This window comes from Protopterus annectens, chromosome 1.part2, assembly GCF_019279795.1.
Source record: "Protopterus annectens isolate FY-2018-M chromosome 1.part2, PAN1.0, whole genome shotgun sequence".
Lineage (NCBI taxonomy): Eukaryota > Metazoa > Chordata > Ceratodontiformes > Protopteridae > Protopterus > Protopterus annectens.
In genome coordinates, this window is record NC_056727.1 from 551,446,329 (window position 1) to 551,467,816 (window position 21,488).

The 21,488-nt window shown below is 41.9% G+C and overlaps 1 protein-coding gene across 1 annotated transcript in view; it reads left to right on the plus strand.

The window, feature by feature from the left end:
* NINL (ninein like) overlaps nt 1-21,488 on the plus strand; it is a 1,970,063-nt gene that overhangs the window by 126,617 nt on the left and 1,821,958 nt on the right. The window lies entirely within an intron of this gene.

A 21,488-nucleotide genomic window follows, 5' to 3' on the forward strand; every position in this document is an offset into this window, starting at 1 on the left:
TCCCCTTCCATCTGGTCTGTTGCATACACAATATACCAACCTTCCTTCTGTCCATCATATCATATTCTTGCATAATATAGTATTTAAATGCTTATCCACCAACCTTTGTTGCTGTTGTGCTTTTGTACCTGGCTTGTGACTGAAAAAGGTCAGTAGACCAGATCACAAGTCATTTTATCAAATTCTGAAAAAACAATAGGTACATAAACAAACACTGGATATTCATTATATTGATCATTGCTGCAGTAGCCGTGGCTGTGTGGGTTATATCCTACCAAGGATACAACATCCAGACAGCTTCCATGCGCTGAGCTGACTAAAAGACAAGTTTGGGCGTGAAGCCCTTCAGAACTTTACTGCTGCCAGTGTACACTCCTCTGAGGCTTTCGAGTCAACTTGTGCTTTCCTTTGCTGGGCAGATAAGCTCCCTTGCATGGGGGGGGGGGACTTCCGCTTTCTTAATTTTGTTGATGCTTTATTACATTTCTCTTCATGAAAGTTATTTTTAAAGCTAGAAGTGTTGTGTTTTAATGGCCTGAGACTGTAATTTACTTTTAATTAAGCACTTAATTTCTCTGTCTGTTTAAAAGTTGTATGTAGTAACTGAAAACTTTTTTCCTGTAAAGAAATGTTTATTTTTCTTTTGTGGGGTTGGCATAGTGTTTTAAAGTGCTTTTTTCTGAGTTTTTTTTTTTTTAGTCAAAAAGATAAATGTTATGGACTGGTAGTGTTTACCTGCAATTGCTGTCCCTCTTCCTTGGGGAAAAAAACCATTTTCGGCTTGACCATGGAATAGACTATCAATCCCATGATTAGTCCTCCTTCCAGTCCCAAAAAGAAAAAAGTTAAGCAAATGGTGTTTGCCACCACAGTCTGCTAGCAGTTTGCCTCAGCTACAAGTGGTTGACTCTAATGTGGCTATTTGTTGTACCTGAGACCATTCATCTTTTATCCTAGAGCAGTCTGGTAGAGCACCTCCGGCCACTGTGAACCAATGGTTAACAATGTCCTCTGTGGCTGTTTGGGTCTCCCCTCGGTTGGGCAAGGGAGAGGCACTCTTGTTGGTCCTGGGTGAGGGAATAGGGAAAGTTTCCCTCTTGTGCGATAATGTTGTGCCCATCCCTGAGAATGCAGTTGCTGCCATTAGTAACATGGTTGCTCCCATTTTTCCTGTCAAAAAGAAAATCAAAACCAAGCCTTTATGTACTCCTTTTCAGATTTTTTTTTTTTTTGCATAAAAGTAGTTACTGGATCTGGCTTGGGGTTTACTTCAAAGCTATTGGCACTTGTAAAGTAGTTTCTCGTCGTAGTAGTAGTTCTGAACAGATTTCTAATTTGAACAAGAAAATGATGGATGGATACATTTTTCCCCCTCAGATTTCTGATTCGTACTCTGAGAGCTGATCCCCCCTTGTGGGGCTTTATCTTTCTGTGAGACCATTGCTAGAATGTACCAGTGTTTTCAGTGTGATGAACAAAACAAAGAAACTAGTGGTCTTAAAACTTTGTTGATGAGTTCAGTCACAAATTCCAAAAATCATGAAACCCAGGTAGTGTTCCAAAGCATAAGGCCTTTATTCTTCCCAGATGAGCAATCCTCAGTAACAAAAAAAAAAAAAAAAAAAAAAAATCAGAAATATTTTATTTTATTTTTTGGTACTGAGGATTGCTTGTCTGTTACGAATAAAGTCTTGTTATTTTCGAACTCTAATTGGGTTTCATGATTTTTTGAAATTATTGTGATTGGGCTCATCAACAAAGTTTTAAGGGGTCTATATTATATTGGCGAACGCTTAAAATTGCGAACACTATATAATCGACCCAAACACTCCGAAATGTCGAACACACAGATCAGCAACCCCCCCCGGGGAAAAAAATCGCTGATCTGTAACAAAAAAAAAAAAAATACAGTGGGAGGCTTCGACCCCCCCCCCCACTTAAATATACCAACTTCGAGATCACACCACAGTGGAGGAAATGGTCCTGAAAACGGCCCAGTGATTTTTTTTTTCCCCTAGGAAAAAAATCGCTGTTCTGTGCTTTCGGCATTTTGCCATTTCGCGTAAACACGTTTGAAACAGCGTTCACAACTTTAAGCATTCGCTTAAATAATAGGAACCTGTTTTAAGACCACTAGTTTTTCTCATTTTTTTCCTCAACACTTGTGGTGGTGAGTTTGGAACTAGACGGAGTCCTGTGCTTGTTCATTTTTTATTCGTGTTTTCAGTGAGAGAACATTGAAGTTTCTCAGTCACTCAGAAAATACTACGAGTTGTTATAGAAGGATTTTACAGAACCTACATCCATTCCTCCTGTTCTGCCTGCTTTAGAGGACATGTTTTTTTTTAATGACTGCAGTTTACCTGCTGCTCAGCCTGCTGCCCCCAAGATGACAGATAGGATTTATAAAGTATCCGAGACTTTCTTTTATACACTGTCCTTAAACCTGACCCAGCAGCTATAGCTTTAGTTGATCCCACTGCTGCTATGCACTTAATTCCAATAATAATGTTTCTGATAAAGGTGGGAAGATTATTGTTTGGTATAGGAAGACACTCTACATCTCTAACTTTTGATTTTTCAGAATTAAAAAAAAATTCAAAATTAAAAAGTGTTAGTTTTTTCTGACAAGTTGTGAAAGTACAAGAAATGTTTAATCTGCAGGTTCTTCTTGTGTTGAAAACTTTTGCTTTAAGTAGCTTAGTTTTTTCTGTTGTGCACTTTCTATTGGTCACTTAGTTGTTTACTGTGTATACGGCACTGTTAATATTACTACCAGAGTTATGGCCACTGGTACTGTTTTGAGGAGGTTTGCATGGCTGCATTCTCAGAACCTGCCAGATGATAATAAATAGATTTTAAATCCTCCCTTGGATATAGAGTTACTATTTGACCTGTCTGCTGAGAGGAAATGAAGTGTGGTGAAAGGAGCCGGCTGATCAGGAAAAGATTTTTCAGCCCTCCTTTTTTTCCATTTTTGTCCTAGGGATTTTTCTGTCTCCTTATTTGTTTTTGCCAAAAAAGAGTAAACTGTCACAAAAATGTCTTCCAGAAAGTCAGAATCTTATTTTTTTTTCCAGGGCAGCAGATTGTTTCAGGCAAATTGGTTCTGAAAATCATTTATCAAGGTTACAGATGGAAGTGGAAGGAAATTCTTCCTTTCCAGGAGTCATTTCTCATCTTCCAGATCAGACCCTTGTTTTTACCCGTTGTTCATCACATGCTGTCCTAAGGAGTGATAGAAGCAGTCCCTCATTCCCAGGTGGGGAAGGGTTTTTACTCAATGTTCCTAGTGTCAAAGAAAGAAAATGCTTGGAGACCATTTTTGGATCTTTCTTTCCTAAACCTGTTTGTGATGATGCCCAAATTGAAAAGGTGACTTCACAACCAGTTACCTCTTCCTCTTTCAATTTTACTGGTAAAACTAGACTTCAAAAGATGCCCGTCCTAGCCCTATTCATCCAGATTTCAGCTATTTCTTAAGATTTTCCTCGTTTAATTCACATTATCAGTTCTCTTCCATACCCTTTGGACCATCCACTGCACCAAGAGTGTTCACAGTGTCTAGTGCCAGTTATAACTCATTGCAGGCTACAGGATGCCCACATTTTCCATCGTTTTGACAATTTGCTTATGCTTGCAGTCTTTTTCAAGGTGTCAAGAATCTCTGTTCAGTGAGAGATCTCTTACAGAAGTTAAGGTTCCAAGAGAACATTCAAAAGTATTTATTGGTTCGGTCACAAAGGATCATGTTTCAGGGATGTCAGCCAGATGCCTCAGTTCAAAGCACTTTTTTCACAGGAAAACATAGATCTTTATTTCTATCGGTTTCTAAGGTTTTCCACCTGGAATTCTGTCACTTGGAAAATTCCTTAGGATTTTGGGTCTCAGCATCTGTGATTCTCAAGATGCTCCTGGTGAGATTCCACACGAGAAAGATATAGTAATACCTGAAATCTGTTTGGTCCCAGCATCAGTACCCTTCATCTTTTCAAATACCAGTGCTGGGGTTTGTCAGAAGAGAAATAGTTTGATTGAGACGATGGATATCCTTAAATCCAGGTCTTCCATTCCCCATTCCTGCACCAAAGCAGTCTGTCACTACAGCTGCTTCAGTCTTTGCTTGGGAAGCAGGTTCAGGAGAGAGAGAAAAGTGCATGGGGTGTGGTATGTTAAGGACAGGCACACGCACATAAATATCTATGAAATGCTTGCCATCATCAAGGCACTTGACTCTCTGAACCACCTTTGGTCCTGGGACCTGTTCAAGTGTTTACAGGCAATACCACAATTATTTGCAACATCAACAAGCAAGGGGGAGCCATGTCAATATCCCCTTTGCAGACTAGCCAGCTTAGCTTGGGATATAGCTTCACAGCACAGTCTCACTCTGCAGGCATCCTACGTTCCATCAGACCAAAATTGTGTGGCAGACAAACGAAGCAGAGCCATGGCACACCCTCAGGAATGGAAACTAGTTCAGGGGGTGTTCCAGGATTTTGATCTTCTCTGGGAAGTTCCTCAAGTAGACCTCTTTGCCTCTTCACTGAACAATCAATTGACATGATTCTGTTCCAGGACTCCATGCAAGGATAGATGCCTTTTCTTTTCCTTGGATAAAACATGTTCCTGTATGCTTCTCCACTCTTTCTAATAATATCCAGGATACTTCCAAAAATGCAGAAGGAATCCCCCAAAATCATTGTAGTGATTCTCCTCTGGTCCAGGCAGCTGTTATTCTCCCTTCTTTTGGAAATGGCCAGGAGTAATTACCATATATTTCCTCACAGTGTGGGTCTACTCACCCAAGAACAGGGTTGTTTGATACAGCCCAACATCAGTCATCTTCAGTTGACTGCCTGGGTGATAAGGTCTTAATTCCTTTTAGGCACCTCTTTACCAAGGGTGTGTAGCAGGTAGTAAATACAGGCAAGAAAGCCTACTATTTGAAAATCCTGTATTAGAAACATAACCAGCACCCATTCAAAGCTAGCTGTTCTCTGGTTTTGCAATATTTGGGTGAGTTACTGTCCTGTGGCCTTCATTATTTTTCTGCCCATGGATGCTCCTCTTTCAGTGCAGTTTCTTGTTAAAATGTTCTTGAAAGGGGTTTTGCATAAGAGACCTAAAAAAAAAGATGACTTCTCTTTGGGATCTTGATTTTGTGTTGGAGAAGCTAAAGCTTACTCCATTTGAACCAGGTAATCTGGCTGACTTGAGGTTCTTAACAGGGAAAACAGTTTTACTGATTGCTGTGACTTTTGCAAGAAGGTGGAGTTCCAAGGTCGTAGGGTGAATCAACCCTATCTAATTTTCATAGGGACAGGTTTTCTTTGAGAGCCAGTCCTCCTTTTGTGTCTGAAATGGTATTGTTTACTTTTAGCCAAACAATCCATTTCCCCATTTTCTTTCCTTATCTTAAAAATGAGGGAGAAAGGATGTTGTATACCTTGGATGTCCACAGAAAACTCTGATACCATGTTGACAGAACTAAATCTTTTAGATGATCTGATCAATTGTTCATTTTTTGTAAAGGTAAGAAAAGAGGGAACGTGTTTAAAACCAACTATTTCAAAATGGTTGTCTATATTACATTTTGTTGTACTCGCCATAACTAACAAAACTGTTCCAGGCAGGGTCAAGGCCCACTCTACCAGGGTCTTGGTTTCATCTTTGGCTTTTTGGAAAGCGTTGAATTCTATAAGCTGCTGCTTGGTTCTTTGAACATACTTTTAAAAGCACTATTAGCTTGATTCCTTCTCTAGGTCCAGATCAAGATTTGCTAGGACCATTCTACTGGGGTTCCCAGACTGTTCTGCATCTACCTCCCAAATGTAGTTAGCAAAGGTAGTTCACCCATGTAACTAAGGCTATTGCTGCATTGATAAATATGATGAAAATAGCACAGTTGTGTATGTAGATGTTTGATCACTGCTGCAGTAGCTGCTGCCTCCCACCCAGGGTGTAGACATTTTTTGTTCTTAGCATTGTTGTTTTGGGGCTCATCCTTCCTTTCTCTCCTAGCAGGAAAGCTGTGAAGACTTTGCTCCCAGACTTGTCTTCTGGTTAGCTCAGTTCAAGCTGCTTGACAGTATGGGCAAGTAGAAGGTGTTCTGAAACTCTGGAAGGTGGCCAGCTGTTGTATCCTTGCAGGATATAGCATACAGCCAAGGCTACTGCACCAGTGAGCATTCAAATGTCTACTGTCATGGTAAGTTTGACTTGTACAGCTGTACTTTCCCAAAACCATCTCTGTTTTAATTGAATTGTTTGTATTTTTGTGGGTTGAGAATAATATGGTTAAATGTAACCCAACTCTCCTATGTGTTTTTTTGCCTGTGTAAGTCATTGTTGGTCCTGCCTAACCTTGGGCTCCTGCTATATCCGTGGCTGAGGCAAGGCCTTGATTATCTTTAATGGTGTGATCTCTGTAGAAGCTGGCTTTAGTTTGTGTGAAATGAGATTAAACAATCTTTAATGTCTTTATTATCTACTTTATCCTAAGCCTGGTTGCAGTATAACTCTGTTTAAGATAAAGCCAGTAACTAGTGAATGACTGTGAGGTAAGCATTAGAGAGAGACTGGCCATCCAGGGCAACCAATCTCTACTCTTACCCCAGGATTTTGAGCACAGATGCATTTGATTTTCTAGGACAGTTTTCTGTTTCAGAGGGGAGTTTCATAAACGCTGGCAGGACAACAGATAACATAACTCAATTTTCTTACCAAAAATTGTTGTAAAAGCCTACAGTAATGGATGAACAAAGACACAAAGTCAGGACCACTTTAACTCAACATGTTTTGCATCGACATGCATTTTCTGAGCTATAAGAAGTAAGAAATTCTAATGTCTGGCATTACTAACTGAATCTTAAGAGGGATGGGCCAAAAATATGAGGCAAAATCAGGAACGTTATGCAAACTTGTGGACAATGACAGGCATACCTCTCAAGTGCTTGGTATGAGAATTCTGGACAAGGCCAGTAGAAATGGGGGGGGGGCAGGGGGCAAATGACAAAAATGAGTGACAGATCTTAAGTATTGATCCTAAAACTTAGAATCCTGCTAGAATGCCAGATTTTTGCATTATACTGTATTTTCTGAAGGTTATTAAGTCTGAAACTTGAATGTCTGTCATTGTTTGTTTAGTGAGTAGTCCGCAATTATTTGCCAGAAATCCTCAGCAAATTTTATGAGGAGAAGGCTAAAAATATGCAATAAAACCTGGTTATTCTGTCATATTCTGGACAGTTAAAAGGTATGGTGACAGGTATGCATTCAGAGATGAAGTGAATAGCAATTACTTACACATGCTGTTTTTATCATTGACAAGCAACAGTCACTGATGTGGTGTGTCTGTGTGTGTGTTAGGGGGGGTGATTGCAGTGTATTTTATGATTAACAAGTTGGCTGTAATTTCCTTTCAGTTTTCCCAAACGTAAGCCTTGCACATGATTGGCGGCTGTCTTTGGTTGTTTGGTAGGAGCAAGTTATGTTTGAAAACAAGTGTTCAGTGGCACATTGGTGTAGTGAGTAGTATTGCATTTCACAGAGCTTTACAATGGTTGAGTTCTTGACCGTCTTTTTTTTACATGTGGAGTCTGCATGCCTTCCCTTTGTCTTTTTAGGGTTTAGCCATGTACTCTGATTTCCATCAGCACCTTAAAGACATGCTGTAGTTGAAGTGGCATTCCTTCGGTTTCTATAAAGGTGATGGTGGCAGCATGTGTGTGCTGTGTACATTTGTTTGTGCATCTTGTGATGAACCATGGCTCATCAATAGCTCAGAGTTTGTGTAAAAAAGTTGCTGCTTGCTGCTCATTCATTATCTTTCAAAAGTAATACATAAAGTGCATCGCAGTACATCCAGACTTTTTTTAGAACTTCTAAAGGTCTGAGATTTTCCAGCTCTGGGCTGCATAAATAAGTTTGTAGTTCATAGTTAGTTACTAGGCATACAGTACAGGAGCTTAGCCCAGTTTTCCATTTGCCACAAAGCACTCCCTGGTTAAGTGATTTGCACAAGGTCACAGAAAGGCAGATGAGGGCTGAGGGGACTGCCAACACTGTACCATGAGACAGCTTGTCAACAACTCCATATCTTTAGTCCTCTGCAGATGGATTTTGACATGGACTTCTAGTGGCTGCCGCCCTCAGCCCCATTTTTTCTAAAACCAATCCTGCTCACGTATGTAGAGAAGATTGCTGTAAGCTGTGTGGGAAGCTGGGGATGTTTGTAGTAATTATTTCTTTAATTTTTCTCACAAACCTCTGAGGTGTGCACAGAAGTACGTTTTAGCTTGTGTGGGGACTGGGGACTGTCTGGTCAATATTTTTATTTAGTTCTCCCACAGGTCTCAGGAGCTGTGCAGAGATGGTTACTGTAACTTGTGTAGGATCAGTGTACTGTGTAGCAGCATTATGAAGACCGGTATTTTGTTTCACTTTCCTCTTGAGCATTAGACACGTACACATATGGCTATCTTTTTGGGGGCAAGGGTTAAGGAAGCATACTGATGTTCTTCGCGTTTCACTGTTGCAGTCATTACATTTGGGTTATCTGCTTGCAGGTAGCCCTCAGTCAGCCTGATTAACAAAGTCTTGGATCCTGCGTTAGTTGCTGTCCCTTCTTCCATGACGTCAGGTCGTCAGGGGTATAAAACATGCAGCCGATGCCATTTCATCAGTCTTTCTTGCCGTGCGGTGCCCGAAGCAGAAGTACTTCTCAAGTGCCGGTCGACAGACTCCTGAAATTTTCGTTTGAGTTTCAGAACCGAAGTCTTCAACTAAAGCTAAGTACCCCGTTGGGGGAAACTTTTTATTGCTCCTTACCGATGTCAGTAAAAGTTAATAACTGCATTACTTATGGAAAGCAAATACCTCATAAAGATTTTCATTCGTACTGTATTCCTTGCCCTAGGCCCTGACCACGACGTACCTTGCTGTCGTTTTTGTGCTTTATTTATTTAATCAGCGCACTGTCCGTTGTCTGTATATTTTCGCCTCTAAATATTTCGGTTCTCTGTTCAATTATCCAGAAATGTCATCGGTTAGCCACCTGACTACCAGGATTCCGAAAAAACACAAAGATAAAGACAGAGACAGGCCGCCGAGGTCCAAAAATGCCGACGACGCTTCTTAGCCAGTCACCAGTACTCTGAGGCACTTTTGCAGCCCCTGATACCCACTACTTCTGATTCGCAGGCCTCTACTGAGACCCATTCAGAGTCCGGTATGCCGCGAGATGCTTCAACTATGGAACCCGCAGATGTCTCTACCTTGGATGGGTCTGGAGCCGCTGTGCAGGCACCGGCTTATGGGGGTGTATTCAGGCCTACAGGCTTGCATATTAAACCAACGCCTCCTTCTTTACTTAGGCCTAAATCTTGATCCACGTCTAGAAAACTGATGCCCAGGCCACATGCTCAGACCTTTAGTCCTAAAAAAACAAATAAGAATGGCTGAAGATCTAATAATTCTAATCAGGGGTAGCCAACCCCCCCCTCCTTCTAAGAGGCCTAGGGCTGAAGTTGATTATGAATCTTCTGATCAGGATTCTCTTTTTTCTGGCTCTTCTGATGATCTGGATTTGCCCTTACCTACTTAAGAGGATTCTGATGCAGAGGACTCTATTCCCTCTGCTTCCCCTCCTGAGGATTTTTCTTTTGGGGAAACCTTACCTACTCTAAGGGAGTATTTCCACTGGGAAAGCCAGGATTTTTCCGATTCATAAAAGAGGCTTGGGGATTTCCTTCTCCTACCTCAGCATAGGCCTTTAGCTATTCCTCCTGTATTAGACATTGTTGATGATGCTTTCTCGGAATCTAGTTTGGACCCTGATTCCCTGCCTCCTGCTCCCAGGAAACCTGACAGATATTACAGGGTCCCTGAGTCCCACAAGTTCCTTTTCAAAAATCCTATTGCAGATCTAGAGACTATTTCACAGGGGTCCAAGGGCATTAAGGCTTCTACTGCTAAAAATCATACCCCTTCTGATAGAGAGTCCAGGGCGCTGGATAGATGGGGTAAGAAGGTTTACACTTCTGCAACCTTGGTCATTAGGGCTTTAAACTGCCAGTTTCATATGTTTAAAATATCAGCAGCATGTTATTGGGACTGCTTAAACAGAAAATGATGTTGATTCCTGACTGTGTGGAAAATAAAGAATTACAGAATTTAATGCATTCTGCCGAACAAGTTGGAAAACCTACTTTGCAATGTGGTTTTGATTAATTAGAGGCCTCTTGCAGGGCTGCTGTTACTGGGTCTGTAATCGGAAGGCATGCTTGACTTAAGGAGCACTCTTTGCCTGATCATGTTAAAGCTAAATTGTTGGATGCTCCTTTAAATCAGGACCGCCTGTTTGGCAACAAGGCTGAGGAAGTTCTTAAAAAGATGGAAGATAAAGCTAAATCTATGCAAACTGTTAAAGATTTCTCACAAGTTCAGCCTCCTAGATTTAGTAGGCACTGATCCTCTAAGAAGTGGTCCTTTCCAGCCCCTTCCAGGTCTTCTCAAGCTAAACCCAGACAGAGCAAAAAACCCAGGTTTCAGTCCCAGGGAACTCGCAGAACTAAGCAGTGGGGGGCCTCCACTTCCAAGTCTGGGAATAAGACTCCCCCTATGGTAAACTGTCTCAGTGACTTCCTTTTAAAATTTCCAAGCAGTTATCAACTGACTGCCCGTTTGGGGGGAAAAGATTGCTCTTCATGCAAAGAATTGGGAACTCATTACCTATGACAAATGAGTTTTAAATGTAGTGTCCCAGGGATACAGATTTCACTTCCACACGTTGCCGACACCAAGTGCGTGGCCGGACCTACCCCCAAATCAGTGGGCAGAGGCCCCGAAACAAGTACTTTCTCTATTAAGCGTGGGGGCTATTCAACTGGTACCAGAAGAGGAAAGGGACAAGGTTTCTACTCGAGACTTTTCCTGGTACCCAGAAAAGAAAATTCATGGCATCCTATCCTGGACCTGTCTACTCTAAACACCTTTTTGGAGATTCCAAAGTTCAAGATGCTGACTCTTCACCAGTTACTTCCTATGCTAGGCAAAGATGCCTGGTTGGCAACACTAGATTTAAAAGAAGCATACCTGCACATCCCAATCAGGGAATCTTGCAGAAGATACCTACGTTTCAAAGCAGGCTATACACGCACTATCAGTTCTCTGCACTGCCCGTTGGCTTATCTACTGCATCCAGGGTATTCACCAAGTGCCTAGCTCCAGTTATTGCATTTTGCAGGCAAAGAAGTATTCAAATATACCCATACCTGGACGATTGTCTAATTCAGGCAGAAAGCCAGGACATACTTTTGAATCATCTGGCCTTTGTAAAAAGGGTTCTAACTTGTCTGGGGTACACCATAAACGAAAAGAAATCACACCTGCTACCCTGTCAACAAATTATATTCCTGGGAGCAAGCTTGAATACAACTTCCCAGATGGCTTACCTCACGCCAGAAAAGCAAATTCATTTGACAACCTACTTCAAACAAGTGGCCACAAAAACCCTGCTGTCTGCAAGACAAATACTGCAATCCTTTGGGTTCATGGCCTCCTGCATTCTTCTAATTCCATATGCAAGACTGCGTATGAGGAAACTACAGTGGTATCTAAAAAGCCTATGGTGTCAACATTCTCAAGACCTAGAAACAATGATTCCTATCATACCTTGCCTACGCCTACAGTTCCTTTGGTGGGCAGAGGCGTACCACCAAAACAAGGGACTACCTTTCACACCACTCCCTGCCGCCCAAACCCCAACAACAGATGCATCAGACTATGCATGGGGGGGGGGGGTCACACCTGGCAGGGAAGTGCATTCAGGGCAAATGGAACCCAAGTCAAATGCACCTGCATATCAATCAAAAAGAAATGCTAGCTGTACAGAATGCTCTGACAGCCTTCAAGGACCACTTTCTTCCAGGACACCTAATGGTAAAGACGGACAACACCACTATTGAGTGGTACATAAACAAGCAGTAGGGTACACATTCTTACCCCTCTGCAGACTAGCCATGGCTTTGTGGAACACAGCCTTGAGCTACTAAGTGCACCTACAAGCTGAATTCCTGCCAGGAAAATTAAATACACTGGCAAATGGACTAAGCAGAAACTTCATGGACCCACACAAGTGGAAACTGGCACCAAGGATTTTCAACATGTTGACAAGCAAATGGGGGAGCCCAGATATAGACCGGTTTGCCTCTCCCCAGAACTACCAGTTGGACAAATTTTGCACAAGGACTCCCCCAAACAAGCCTGGAAAGTGGACAAATTTTGCACAAGTACTCCCCCAAACAAGCCTGGAAAGTGGATGCTCTGTCCTTCAGCTGAAAAAACCTATCAGCCTATGCCTTTCCCCCCTCTGCCTTTGCTCTCCAAAGTACTACTAAACATCAAACGGAAGAAACCAAGGATGATTTTGATTGCTCCAGACTGGCCGCGCCAACACTGGTACCCCCTCCTGTGCAGTGTATCACAATTATCTCCATGGCACCTGCCTCAGACTCCTTCCCTGCTGTCTCAGCGGGAGAACCAGATTCTTCACCCTCAGCTTCCACCACTGAACCTTGCAGCCTGGCTAATTACTTAATCTCTCCTTTACCATCCCTCAGCAGACCTGTGATGGATATCATTTTAGAGGCAAGGAGGCCTATTATTAGAAAATCTTATGCTGAAAAATGGAAAAGATTCTGTGCCTGGAACCAATCTCAAGTCATGAGCACATCAGCACCCAATTTACCTCTGATTTTACAGTACTTAACTGAGATGCTTCATAAGGGCCTGTCTTTTTCCTCCATTAAAATCCACGCATCAGCCATTTCAGCTCATTTATAACACAGAACCCTCCCCTCTTCTCTCATCCACTGCTCAAGCAGTTCCTCAGAGGGGACAAAAATTTGAGACCACCCAGGAGAGCTTCAACCCCAGCCTGGGACCTTAACTTTGCCTTGGAGAAACTCACTCTACCTCCTTTTGAGCCAGCTGCTACTGCAGACTTAAAATTTCTTTCTTGGAAAACAGCTTTCCTTTTAACAATCACTTCAGCTAGAAGGGTATCTGAATTACAGGCCCTTATGGCAGTGGAGCCTTTCATTATCTTTCATGCAGACAGGGTGTCCCTCAGAACCACTCCATCCTTCATGCCCAATGTGGTATCCAGTGTGGCTCTTAATCAGTCCATTCATTTGCCATCCTTCTTTCCCAATCCTCAGAATAAAGGGGAACGGATACTGCATTCCTTAGATGTGCACAGACAACTTAGATTCTACTTGGACAGGACTAAACCTCAAAGGAAATCTGAACTGCTGGTGGCATTTGCTGCAGGGACAGAGGGGAAGGCTATTTCAAAGCAAACCATTTCTAAATGGATAGTCATTGCATTCATTTCTGCTATAAGCACCATGGAAAACCTATCCCCCAGGGGATCAGACCTCACACCACCAGGGCTGCATCTACCTCTACAGCCTTTCTCAGAGGCATCCCTACTAGAGACATCCTAGAAGCTGCTACCTGGAGTTCTGTACATACTTTCATCAAGCATTATCATTTGCCAATTTTCTCTAAATCCAGAGCTGGCTTTGCCACTGTACTGTTGCAGGGCTTTATAGTGGGTCCTAATGCTATCTAATTTCTTCCTCCCAACCATAGCTTTGGCAATCTACCCAAATATAATGACTGCAACATTGAAACCCGAAGAACATAGTACAGTTGTGTACACTTACTATACATGTAGATGTTCGAGTGTATTCACTGTTGCAGTCCTGGTTACCCTCCCCCCAGCCCCCTAACTTCTTTTGGCTATACCTCTACTTTCCTTTACTATGCTTAAAAGCCTTTTTGGTGTATTTTCTTTTTTGTTGGAGGTATATCTTTGTGCTTTTATGTTTAATTGCTTCCCATTAGGGGGGCACCTGACATCTGGGACAAGAAAAACTGATGTAATGGCATCGGCTGTATGTTTTATACCCCTGACAGCCTGACGTCATGGAAGAAGGGACAGCAATCGACGCAGGACCCAAGACTTTGTTAATCAGGCCGACTGAGGGCTACCTGCAAGCAGATAACCCAAATGTAATGACTGCAGCAGTGAATACACGACTGCAACAGTGAATACACTCTAGAACATTTACGTTTATGGTAAGTGTACACAACTGTACTTTTGTCAGACAGCAACCAGTATTATTATGTCCACTTCACTTTTGCAGTATTCATAACATAAGAGATCCCTTGCTAAGGTCTGCCCAATGTCTGGCCAATATATCAAAGCCTTTAGGTTGTCTTAAGGTACGCCGTACGTCACACACATGCTTCTTGTGTAATGTAGGGCATAAATGTGATCTCTGGATATACCATCCTCAGGAATTCTTTGCTGTGTGTCTGAATGCCATCTCTGATCATCGGTCTGTTCGCCCAAGTCATTGCTGGTGCACCTAGACTTTCAGATTAGTGCCATGTTGGGTTTTTTTTTGTGAGGTTTCATGTCATCCAGGAAGGGTAAATTCCAGTGTGGGAGACAAATGCCACATAAAGACCATCACAAGCAGTGCTTGTTTTGGTTAGAGGCTTCTCCCAATCATACGTCCTGCACTATTTGTCAAGGTTTAGGCCAAAGACCTTCTGCAGTAGTCTTTCATCCCTCACTATTTAATTAGAAAACCAGCATCTCAAATTTTTAGTGAAAGACTCTATGGGGGGTACTTCCCAGCCTGATGGTCAGCTGTGCCTGAAGGCCAAAAAAAGTTAGGTCAGATTCTTTGGCTGTACCTTCTACATCAGACATCATCAGATGTCTCTGTCAAGGCTGATAAAAGCCTGGAGGTTTGCACAGTTCTTAGTTTGGGTTCTTCTGCTGTGACTGTTTCAGAGGCTGGCAAGGACCCAGCTGCTCCCACATCCTCTGAGGCTTTGTAGACATCTGTTTCAGGCATTCGGGGGGAGCCACGGCTGATTATCACCAAAGGACCTGAGGGGGCCCTCAGAGTTTGGTGAGGGAGGAAGTCCCAACTATGATCACTGAATATAGGCCGACGTTGGAGCCCTCTACATTTCATAAGGCAGACGTCCCCTAAAAAAAAAAAAAAAGAAGCAGAAGACAAAACATGTTTTTCCTGCTCCCAAGGACCCTTAAACTGAATGGTAGAAGTTTATATAGTACTTATTTAATGGCCTTATGGCCCTGAAGCCTCCTCAGGGGGGTTTCTGTTCCAGCTCCTCCTTAGTCATCTAACCCTCTCAAGAGATCTAGGGATCAGGATTCCCCTGAAGAGGAGGAGAATTCATATGACGAATCCTTGGCCTATTCTATTCAGATTCTTTCCCTTCTTGAGTATGGTCCTGAGGAAGAGGAGTCTACTAGTCCTGAATCTCCTTTTGAGGGGATTTCTTGGAGTTCTTTAAATGGGATTTTTCCCAGGTTTCTGATATGCAGAGGAGATTACATGACCTCCTTCAAATGGAATCTCCTAGACCCTCTGCTCTTCCTCCTGTTTTGGCTGCTTTACTGGTTGTTTTTTTCTTCTGCTTCTCAGGCTCCAGATTCTCAGCCCCCTACTCCTGAAAAAGTAAAGTGGCTGATGATTGTAAATTTCTTTATAAGTGTCCATCTGCTGATCCTTTGGTGATCTCTGTGGCATCCGATAAGCCTTCTAAATTACTACCCTTGAATAAGCTTCTTCCTTCTGATAAGAAAAGCAGGACCATGGAAAGGATGGGTAAGGAGGTTTGTACTTCAGCCATCCTAGCCTTTCGGGCGGTTAATTATCAAACTCCAATGACCAGATATGTTTTGGCTTTCCTTTCTCAGTTTTTTTTTAGTTATTTCTGACCTTCCTGATTCTGAAGGTAAGACTTCTGCCTTATCTTTGTTGGGGACTTCTTCTCAGGTAGCTCGCCTTTCCATTAAGTGTAGTTATGATGCAGCAGATGCATCCTCTAGGGCTGCTACTTCAAGATCTGCCTGATTATATTAAGGCTAAGTTGACTGATGCTTCTGTAGACAACAAATGTTTGGTGGTGCTGCGGCTGATGATTTGTTCAAATCTCTGCAGGAGAAAGGCAAAGAGTTGCAGGGTCTGAAACAACATGTTTTTCTTTCACTAATGCCCAAGTTCCAAAAGAACTACCCTACTAAACCAGCTTTTGTTCAAAGGCAGACTCGTCCTCTTCCTAAAGGTAAAAAAGGTGATAGGAGGGCTTCTCCAGCTAAATCTACTCCTGCCTTCCTTCCTGATAAACCAGGTGCTGTCTACGAGACTCTTCCCAGCCACATTCCTCTTTTTCTTCATCTTTCAATGTCTCTTCATGATTGGTTAAGCATAACCCAATATTTTTGGGTTCTTTCCATCATTTGCCAAGGGTATTTCATGGTTTTGGAATACCACCCCCCCCCCCCTTCATGGGCATATCTCAGCCACCTCAAGAACAGTTGAGCTTTTTTTTTCCAGAGGTGCTTGAGGATCTTTTGACCGGGGGGGGCTATTCAAGAGGTTCCAGCTGCTCAAAGGGGAAAGGGTTTTTATTCCAGAATGTTGTTGGTCCCCAAAAAGAGGGAACCTGGAGACCCATTCCTGATCTTTCCCACCTGAATACTTCTTTGAAGGTTTCTTCCTTTCAAATGTTATCCCTTCAGACTCTGTTCCCTTTGCTGCTTCCTCAGGCTTTTCTGGTTTCTCTGGATCTTAAGGATGCTTACCTCTATATCCTTATATATCCCCTTTTCAAGAAGTTTTTACAGTTCTCTGTTGCTTCCAGGCATTTTCAGTTCTCTGCTTTGCCATTTGGTCTCTCTACTGCCCCATGCGTATTCACCAAATGCTTAGCTCCTGTGATTTGCTTTTTGCAGGATTCAAGTGATCCATGTGTTTCCTTTCTTGGATGATTGCCTGTTTCAGGCATCCTCTTCAGAGATCCTATTACAATAAATTTCACTCCTCCTCAAGACCATGTTTTTCTGGGGTGCAGGATTCAGACTGTGCATATGCTGGCTTCTCTGCCTCTTCCCAAGGTCTTGACTATCATTTCCTTCTTTCAGAATCTTCTTCCTCTGCTCTCTATTGCAGCCAGGGAGTGTTTGAGATCTCTGGGATTTATGATATCCACCATCCCCATGCTCCCTCTAGCCATACTCCACATGAGAAAATTTCAGTTTTTTCTGAAATCAGTTTGGCTTCAACATGCACATCCTCTAGACTTTGTGGTGCCTCTTCTTTCCTGTCTAAAGAAGGAATTTCACTGGTGGATTCAGCAGTTGTCTCTAAACACAGGGCTCCCCTTTAACCCCTCCTTCCATATCGGGAGCTGTTTACAGATGCCTCAGATGTGGGATGGAGAGTACCTTTTGGGCTCCTAAAGGTACAAGGGGTCTGGTCTTCTCTTCAACAGAAGGAACACGTCATTGTCAGAGATGAGAGCCCTTCTGCTGTCTCTTCAGGCTTTTCATCCTCTTTCCTCCCTGGGACCTCTCAAGGTGTTTACAGACAACACCTCAGTGATGTGGTATGTAAACAAACAGGCGGGAACATGATCTTGACATCTTTGCCTCTTGGCACTCCTGGTATGGTATCTTGCTATCTAGTATCAAGCAACTCTTCAGGCTGTTTACATTCTCTCAAGTCAAAACTTTGTGGCAGACACTCTGAGCAGGCCTTGAACTCAATCCCACGAATGGATGCTTCACAGGGATGTGTTTGTTTCTGGACATTGTCCACCAGTGGGGGTACTCCTCAGATCTGTTTGCCTCCCCTCTGAACAGACAATTTCCTCTTATTTTGTGTCAGAATCCCAGTTCCTCTAGTGTGGAAGGTGGATGCCCTCTCTTTTTTCTTGGAATGACATGTCTCTATATGCTTAACCTCCCCTTCCCCTCATTCTAAAAGTCCTGTTCAAAATTCAGCAGGATACTCCTAAAATCTCGTTGATGACTCCCTTTTGGCCGACAGCATTGATTCCCTGTTCTACATTTAGTCAGGGACAATCATCACAAGTTACCTTACAGGGTGGACCTTCTCCCACAAGACCAGAGATCTCTCCTCCATTCCCACTTGTCCACTCTTCAGCTGAGTCTGCGGGTGATAGGATTTTGATTTCACATAGACACCTTTTTTTTCTGAGGATGTACATGGGGTCCAGCAGAAGGCCAGGAAACTCCATGCTAGGGAATCCTACTTATCCAAATGGAAGAGGTTTTCTGTTTGTTGTCTTTCACATAACTCTGATCTGCTTTCTGTGGATGTTCCTTTGGGTTCTATCTCTTCTGTGTGAATTGCTCAATGCTGGGTTGGTTTATTTTTCTGTTAAGGCCCATTTATCAGCTGTCTCTACTTGTCTGCCTTTATCTCCCCCTTTGACTTCTAGGTTTGAACTAAACAATTGCTTAAAGGGATCCTTCATAGTAGGCCTCCCAGGAAGCCTGTTCCTCTTCCTTGGGATCTTAATTTTGCTTTGGAGAAATTGACTCTGGCTCTTTTTGAGCATGCTGCTTGAGCTTCCTTGCAACTTTACTCTTGGAAGAGTGTTCATTTGTTAGCCCTTACTTCTTCCAGATGGGTATCTGAGTTTCAAGCCCTTATGACTTGTCCTCTCTCTCTCTTATTTTTTTATTTTTATTTTTTTTTTGGTGCTTCTAAAGAAATGTGTTTCCCTGCTTACTAATCCTTGTATGCCCAAGGTGGTGAAATGAGTTGTCCCTTGAACAGACTTCATTTGCCTACTTTTTTCCCTTCTCCACAATCTGCTAGTGAGAAGGTGCTGCACATGTTTGATATGCAGAGGCAACTCCGATTTTATTTGGATAAGACTGTTTTTTAGGAAATCTGATCAGCTCTTTGTTATCCTTCATCCCAGGTCTTTGGGATTGTATTGAAGCAGACTATTTCTTCTTGGATTTCGAAAGCTATTTCTTTTTGCTATTCTTTTCATGGTAAGTGTTAGAGATGTGTAGCAAGTATGGTCAGATACACAGGTTAAAGCAATCATGGAAAATTGCCTTTTTTTGTGTTTTACTTGCTGATAACTGGGATGATTGCAGACAGTTTGTTTAAATATTTTAATGTAGAGCAACCATTAATACCAGTGTTGTATGTACTTCCGAAGGTGCATAAAGACATTGTTAACCCTCCAATGAGACCAGTAGTATCCAAAAAGGGGTGGGCCACAGAACCCCTCTAAATTTTTATTGAGAAAAAAGTGAGTCCCATTGTAGATATGGAAGAAACAGTGTTGAAAGATGCACAATATATTTTTTAAGAGAGTTGCATCTGGGTTATGAGCAGTGTTAGTGAGGTGGAAGATTTGGTGGTCATAACCCTTGATGTAATATTCCTTTTTACAGTGATTCCCAATCTATGGGGAGTGAAGAAAATCAGGTCACTATTAACTAGGCATAATTATGAGTAGGTAGAATTGATTTGTACACTTTGAGTTGGTGTTAAAACACATTGTTAAACAAAAACATTTTCTATCTACAGAAGGTTGGCATAGCTATGGAGACAGCATGTGCCAATAGCTAAGCTAACCTGGTATTGGCAAAATGGGAATATGACTCTGTCGAGGAACAGTGGTTTTGTAGGACACGTAGTGTGGTACAAATGTTTTGTGGATGATGTATTTATTTTATGGAAGGGATTGATTGATTTGATATATGAATTTATTGATTATTTACATTTGACCGCAATATTTCTGAGGGTTAAATACACAGCTTCTAGAGAGTGTATAGAGTTTTTAGATGTCATATTGACTAGAGAAGCTATAGGGGAGTTGAAAACATCCATTCTTAAAAAGAAATGTAAGAAAAATATCTTTTGTAAAACATTTGGGTGGGAGGATGGCATAATGGTTAAGGTGTTTACCTTACAGACACAAGATGCAAGGTTTAATTATCACATGGGGTAATTGGCTAGGCGTGAAATGGCCCACAAGGGCAGTTAGCCTAGTACTAATCTGTGAACCTATGAAAGATCCTTTCTTCTTCTGTAAAGGCTCATTCTACTAGAACTGTGGCTTCTGGTGCTTTTTGTCAAGGGTTTGGATAACAACTCTATTCTTGAGACAGCTACATGGATTTCTGTGCTTACTTTTACCAAGCACTACAAGTTGGATGGAATTTCCAGAGCTAGAGCTGTTTTTGCTAGGGCCATCCTTCATGGCTTCTTTGGGAGCTCTGCTGGTCCTTCCTCCTCCCAAGTTTCTTCCTGAGCTTTGGCACTCCGCCTTATGTTATGAATACTGCAACAGTGAATTGGAGGAACATAGTACAGTTGTGTAAAATCTTACCATAAAGGTAGTTGTCCTTCTCTTCACTATTGCAATATTCACTCTCCCCTCCTCCCCCCTGGTCCATTTCTTTTTTGGATGTACTGGTTACCTCTTAGTTTTCCTTGGACTGGTGTTTCTACTGGGGCTTTAATTTCTAAGGATAGTACATCCGGACTTCATATTCATGCCCTATGTTATGCAAGGAGCATCCATGTGACGTACAGTGTACCTTAATGCAACCTAAAGGCTTTGGTATACTGGCCAGATGTCAGGCCACCTTTGGCAGGGGATCCCTTATGTTATGAATACCGCAACAGTAAAGACAAAGACATCTACCATTATGGTAAGATTTTACACAACTGTACTTTATATTTCTTCTTTCAGTTTTTTTCCCAGATTGACATTAGAAAGGTATACAAAAGGTGGCTCCCTTTTGGGGGAAGCAGTGAGGGGGCATGGCTTTGTGTGTGTGTGTGTGTATATATATATATATATATATATATATATATATATATATATATATATATATATATATATATATTAAAAAACAGCAGTCACTTGAAATGTATTACTATGGTCACTTGTGCCTTCACTTTTATCCCAGTCTAATAAGGGAGAATTGTACAGAAGGACTGTCTGTTTTTTTCGGGGGGAGGGGCGGGTGTAGGGAGGCAGGCAATATTTCCAATTAGAATTTATGTATACTCCTATACATTTGTCTTGTCATTTTATTGTGAGCTATTTTTGTTGGCTTTGAACATTAAAGCTTGGATAAAATTTATTTTTTCCCTGAAAGATGAAAATAACACATCATTTTTTCCTTGCTCATTTTTGTTCAGACCATCACCAGATTGAGGCTGGAAAACTGCTGTAAAATGCACTTTGAAGTATCTGTAACCCTATAGCTTCTAGGAGTCTGGCAGCCGCCAAATCCCTGACTTTATTCATTTCCTACGCAGTTATTAATGTTCGCTGTTTGCCAGTTAGGGTGTGTTGATGATGTGTTGAAAGGATGCAAGGAGAAATAATGTTGAGCAGTAATGCTTAATTTCTTTCCTTTCTTTTGGCTTTTGTTCAGGCCATTATTGGATGAAAAGTCCACTTTTTATTTAAAAATAAATAAAACCTAAAATGCATTTCAGAAGATCTGGAAAGCTGTAGCTTCTGAAAAAAGCTGGAGAGTAAGGCAAAATGTGGGAAAAGTAAAATAAAAGCAATTTTTTATT